Genomic DNA, 6,000 nt, shown 5'->3' with positions numbered 1-6,000 from the left:
CATTATAATTAAACCCAAACAAGTGGCAAAGTCCAGAGCAATCCTGGCCCCACTGTGTGACCTAGTGAATAGTGTTCTCAAAATCCCACGCTTAGCAGTTAGTCTTCCGTGAATGGCTTTACTGTGGTTCTTTCTCTCTTAATCTCTCTCTCTCTCTCTCAGTTGTGCTTTTTTATGGCTTGGCTTGATTTATTCCATGGCTGGATTCATGGACGCACAGCATGAGTTAGAGCTTTACAGTTTCTCTCTGGCACTCATATGTGCTTGTTGCTGCTTGGCTTATTCCTCAGGGAGACAAAATTACTACCAGCATTGAATCCTTCTAGCTTACAAGCAGGGAGGCAACTTCTCCTTCCTCCAAGGCTATATAATAATCCCAGAAAGTACTAATTGATGCTGCTTTGGTTACATGCACCTCCTGGAATCAAACAGGGAGGCAGGGGTTTTGCTGTTTCTCATCACCAATACAATGGGAGAGCGGGGTGCATAATCAAGTGTTACCTGAGGACCAAGGAGGAGGCAATTTGGGACAGGCGTAGCATTACAAATATTCAGTCTTTCAGGATAACACAAGGTGTGAAAACACAAATATTTAATATTTTAGGATGACACACCTAAGTTATGTTTGTTTCTGAAAATAAAATCCTTGCTGTTTTTAGAATACTATGTTGTCTTCTCCACACATAAAGATAATCAATGATGACAAGTTCTATGCAACATATTTTTAATAGATTTCCATTTGTTCTAATTTTAGTCGCCTTATTGATGTGGTTCTCCATATGCTATTTGACAGTGATGTATTGCTTTATTAAGACACTGGATTTTGTTAGTTTCTTCCTTTCTGTGTTAATAATTGAACCATAGTCAAATCACTGGATATGAAGACTTTGGCTGGCAGTTTTTCAGGTGAAGTGTAGTCGTTTCTAGGTTTAGACTATAAGCCAATACTTCTTCAATCTTCTCAGTACAAAGGAAAAAAAAACCTTCTAAACAGGAAACAAAATCCAAGTTGTTGCATTGACTATTTTTTTCTGTTTTTTTGTTTTTTTTTTTTTTTTATACTTTAAGTTCTGGGATACATGTGCAGAATGTGCAGGTTTGTTACATAGGTATACATGTTCCATGTTGATTTGCTGCACCCATCATCCCATCATCTATATTGGGTAATTCTCTTAATGCTATCCCTCCCCTAGGCCCTTAGCCTCTGACAAGCCCTAGTGTGTTATGTTCCCCTCCCTCTGTCCATGTGTTCTCATTGTTCAATTCTCACTTATGAGTGAGAACACGCAGTGTTTGGTTTTCTGTTCCTGTGTTAGTTTGCTGAGAATGATGGTTTCCAACTTCATCCATGTCCCTGCAAAGGACATGAACTCATCTCTTTTTTTATGGCTGCATAGTATTCCATGGTTTATATGTGCCATATTTTCCTTATCCAGTCTATAATTGATGGGCATTTGGGTTGGTTCCAAGTCTTTGCTATTGTGAACAGTGCTGCCATAAACATACATGTACACGTGTCTTTATAGTAGAATGATTTACAGTCCTTTTGGTACATACACAGTAATGGGATTGCTGGGTCAAATGGTGTTTCTGGTTCAAGATCCTTGAGGAATTGCTACACTGTCTTCCATGATAGTTGAACTAATTACACTCCCTCCAACAGTGTAAAAGTGTTCCTATTTCTTCACATCCTCTCCAGCATGTTTCCTGACTTTTTAATGACCGCCATTCTAACTGGTGTGAGATGGTATCACATTGCGGTTTTGATTTGCATTTCTCTAATGGCCAGAGATGATGAGACTTTTTTTGTGTGTTTGTTGACCACATAAATGTCTTCTTTTGAGGAGTGTCTGTTCATATGCTTTGCCCACTTTTTGACATGGTTGTTTGTTATTTTCTTTTAACTTTGTTTAAGTTCCTTGTAGATTCTGGATATTAGCCCTATGTCAGATTGATAGATTGCAAAAATTTTCTCCCATTCTGTAGGTTGCCTGTTTACTCTGGTAATAGTTTCTTTGGCTGTGCAGAAGTTATTTAGTTTAATTAGATCCCATTTGTCCATTTTGACATTTCTTGCCCTTCCTTTTGGTGTTTTAGTCATGAAGTCTTTGCCCATGCCTATGTCCTGAATGGTATTGCTAGGTTTTCTTCTAGGGTTTTTACGGTTTTAGGTCTTACGTTTAAGTCTTTAATCCATCTTGAGTTAATTTTTGTATAAGGTGCAAGGAAGGGGTCCAGTTTCACTTTTCTGCATATGGGTAGCCAATTTTCCCAACAACATTTATTAAATAGGGAATCCTTTCCACATTGTTTGTTTTTGTCATGTTCGTCAAAGATCCACAAAGGTGAGGAAAAACCAGCATTGACTATTTTCTGGTTCTTACAACACTAAAATTAAGTAGAGACAGATAGAGACGTATTAACAGATTAAATGTGAGATAACAGAGAAAAATGTAGGAAGGCTAAAGTTTAGCAATTATAATAATTGTATTAGTAGTCAACTTGTTTTGAGTTCTTAATCTAATTTATGAATGTGTTAAAGTCCTTAGGTTCAATATTATAATTTTTACAAGGGTATATTACCCACACTTTACACATAAGGAGACAAGAGAAATTAAGAAACTTATCCAATGTTACACATCTGAAAGTGGCAAGCAGCATTCAAACTCACAACATTCTGGCTCAAGATCCAAGGAGCTTTGGACTGACTTTATCTACACAACATAAGCCACTTACGCCACAAAAGGCCCAGGCTAATGAGGGCAAGACAGAGAGAGGGTGTTATGGTGCTTACCCCATGATAGGTTTAATTGTCTGTTCTCAGCCCTCTACTTCACCATCTTATGGGGAAAGGTGTGTGTCTTCATCTCTAAATCCTCAGTCTAGTCAAGTACCTATAGCATAGTACATATCAAGTCAATGAACTAAAGAATGAATGAATTAATAAATAAATGTTCTACTGGCCTATATTCTCACACAAATATTACTTTGAATAATTTTATAGCATAGAAAAAAGCATCCTAAGATTAACAACAATAGCAGATACCAAATTGAAATGTTATTTTTAAACGTTCAGCTAAAAAATAAAATTTAGTGACAATTCTTATTAAATTTAAAATAAAATTATCTGAGCAGTAGTTCTACAAGCAGCTCTCCTTGTAGAGATCTTTCACCTCCCTAGTTAGCTGTGTTCCTAGGTGTTTTGTTGTTGTTGTTGTTGCTGTATTTTTTTTTTTTTTGTGGCAACTGTGAATGAAAGTTTATTTCTGATTTGATTCTCGGTTTTACTGTGGTTGGTGTATAAGAATGTTAGTGATTTTTATTTTTGCACATTGATTTTATATCCTGAGACTTTGCTGAAGTTGTTTATCAACTGAAGGAGCTTTTGGGCCAAGAATATGTGGTTTTCCAGATATAGGATCTGGTATTTTGTAAACATGGATAATTTGACTTTCTCTCTTCTTATTTGGATGCCTTTATTTCTTTATCTTGCCTGATTGCCCTGGACAGGACTTCCAATACTATGTTAAATAGGAGTGGTGAGATAGTGTATCCTAGTTCTGTGCCATTTTTCAAGGGGAATGCTTCCACCTTTTACCCATTTGGTATGATGTTGGCTATGGGTTTGTCATAGATGGCTCTTATTATTTTGAAGCATGTTCCTTCAATACCTAGTTAATTGAGAGTTTTTAACCTGAATAGTTGTTGAGCTTTATTAAAAGCCCTTTCTGTTTCTATTGAGGTAATCATGTGGTTTTTGTCTTCAGTTCTATTTATGTAATGAATTACATTTATTGATTTGCATGTGTTGAACCAACCTTGCATCGTGAGGATGAAGTCTACTTGATTGTAGTGGATTAGCTTTTTGATGTGCTGCTAGATTTGGTTTGCCAGTATTTTGTTGATGATTTTTATACTGACATTCATCAAAGATATAGCCTGAAGTTTTCTGTTTTTGTTCTATCTTTGCCAGGCTTTGGTATCAAGATGATGCTGGCCTCATAGAATGAGTTACAGAGGAGTCTCTCCTCCTCAATTTTCTGGAATAGTTTCAGTAGGAATGGTACCAGCTGTTCTTTGTACATCTGGTAGAATTCAGCTGTGAATCTATGTGCAAGGAATTCAGAGATGACACAAACAACTGGAAAACATTTCATGCTCATGGATATGAAGAATCAGTATAATTAAAATCATCATACTGCTCAAAGCAATTCATAGAGTCAATGCTATTCCTATCCAGCTATCAATGACATTCTTCACTGAAAAAAAACTATTTCAAAATTCATATGGAACCAAAAAAAGAGCTCAAATAGCCAAGGCAATTCTAGTGAAACTGGAGATATCATGTTACCTGATATCTAACTATACTATAGTGCTACAATAACCAAAGCAGCATGGTACTGATATAAAAAGAGATGCAGATGAATGAAACAGAGTAGAGAACCCAGGAATAAGACTGCACACCTGCAATTTTCTAATCATCAACAAACCTGACAAAAGCAATGGGGGAAATGATTTCCTATTCAATAAATGGTACTTGGATAACTGGCTAACCATATGCAGAAGACTGAACTGGACCCCTCCTTACACCATATACAAAAAAATCAACTCAAGATTAATTAAAGACATAAATGTAAAACCCCATACTATAAAAACCCTGGAAGATAACCTAGGCAATACCATTCAGGTCATAGGCATGGGCAAAGATTTTATAATGAAATGCCAAAAGCAATTGCAACAAAACCAAATATTGACAAATGGTATCCAATCAAACTAAAGAGCTTCTGCACATCAAAAGAATGCTATCAACAGAGTAAGACAACCTACAGAATGAGAGAAAATTTTTGCAAGCTATGCATCTGACAAAGGTCTAATATCTACCATCTATAAGGAACTTAAATAAATTTACATGTAAATAAATGACCCCATAAAAAAAGTGGGCAGAGGACATGAACAGACACTTTTCAAAAGAAGAGATACATTTAGCCAACAATCTTATGAAGGAAAGCTCAATATCACTGATCATTAGAGAAATGCAAATACAAACCACAATGAGATACTATCTCAATCAGTCAGAATGGTTATTAATAAAATGTCAAAAGAAAACAAAAATCAAAAACACAGATGCTGGCAAGGTTATGGAGAAAATGAATACTTATACACTATTGCTAAGAGTGAAAATTTGTTCAGCCATTATGGAAGACAGTGTGGTGATTGCTCAAATGGAACCCCACAATCCCATTACTGGCTATACACCCAAAGGAATATAATTCATTCTATTATAAAGATACATACACATGCATGTTCATTGTAGCACTATTCACAATAGCAAAGACAGAATCAACCTAAATGCCCATCAATGATACACTGAATAAAGAAAATGTGGTACCTATTCACCATGGACTACTACGCAGCCATAAAAAGAACAAGATCATGTCCTCTGCAGGGAGATGGATGGAGCTGGAGACGATTATCTTTAGCAAACTAACTCAGAAACAGAAAACCAAATATTGCATGTTCTCACTTATAAGTGGGAGCTAAATGATGAGAACACATGGACACGCAGAGGGGAACAACACACACTGGGGCCATTCAGAGGGTGGAAGGTGGAAGGAGAGAAAGCATAAAAAAAAAAATAACTAATGCGTACTAGGCTTAATACACGGATGATGAAATAATCTGTGCAGCAAACCCCTATGACACATTTTACCTATGTAACAAACCTGCACTTGCACCCCTGAACTTAAAATAAAAGTTAAAAAAATAAAATAAAAAATAAAGTTGTGCCGGTCACTTAAAATATTGCACTAAATTTAACAGGAAATCTTTGAGTGGATATTTATTATAAATTAAAAAGCTTAGGCCAGTCGCGGTGGCTCAAGTCTGTAATCCCAGCACTTTGGGAGGCCGAGGCGGGCAGATCGCCTGAGGTCAGGAGTTCGAGACCAGCCTGGCCAACATGGTGAAACTCCATCTCTATTAAAAACACAAAAATCAACC

General features: G+C 36.5%; 1 long non-coding RNA gene across 1 annotated transcript in view; it reads right to left on the bottom strand.

The window, feature by feature from the left end:
- Positions 1–1,058: 1,058 nt before the first annotated feature.
- Positions 1,059–6,000, bottom strand: part of LOC129060895 (uncharacterized) — a 293,512-nt gene continuing 288,570 nt past the window's right edge. The window contains exon 6 of the long non-coding RNA XR_010141052.1: positions 1,059–2,894. This is a non-coding gene — a long non-coding RNA (uncharacterized LOC129060895). The remainder of the gene's footprint in view (positions 2,895–6,000) is intronic.

This window comes from Pongo abelii, chromosome 7 (genome assembly GCF_028885655.2).
Source record: "Pongo abelii isolate AG06213 chromosome 7, NHGRI_mPonAbe1-v2.0_pri, whole genome shotgun sequence".
Classification (NCBI taxonomy): Eukaryota; Metazoa; Chordata; class Mammalia; order Primates; family Hominidae; genus Pongo; species Pongo abelii.
This window is presented reverse-complemented; position numbering and strand designations above follow the sequence as displayed.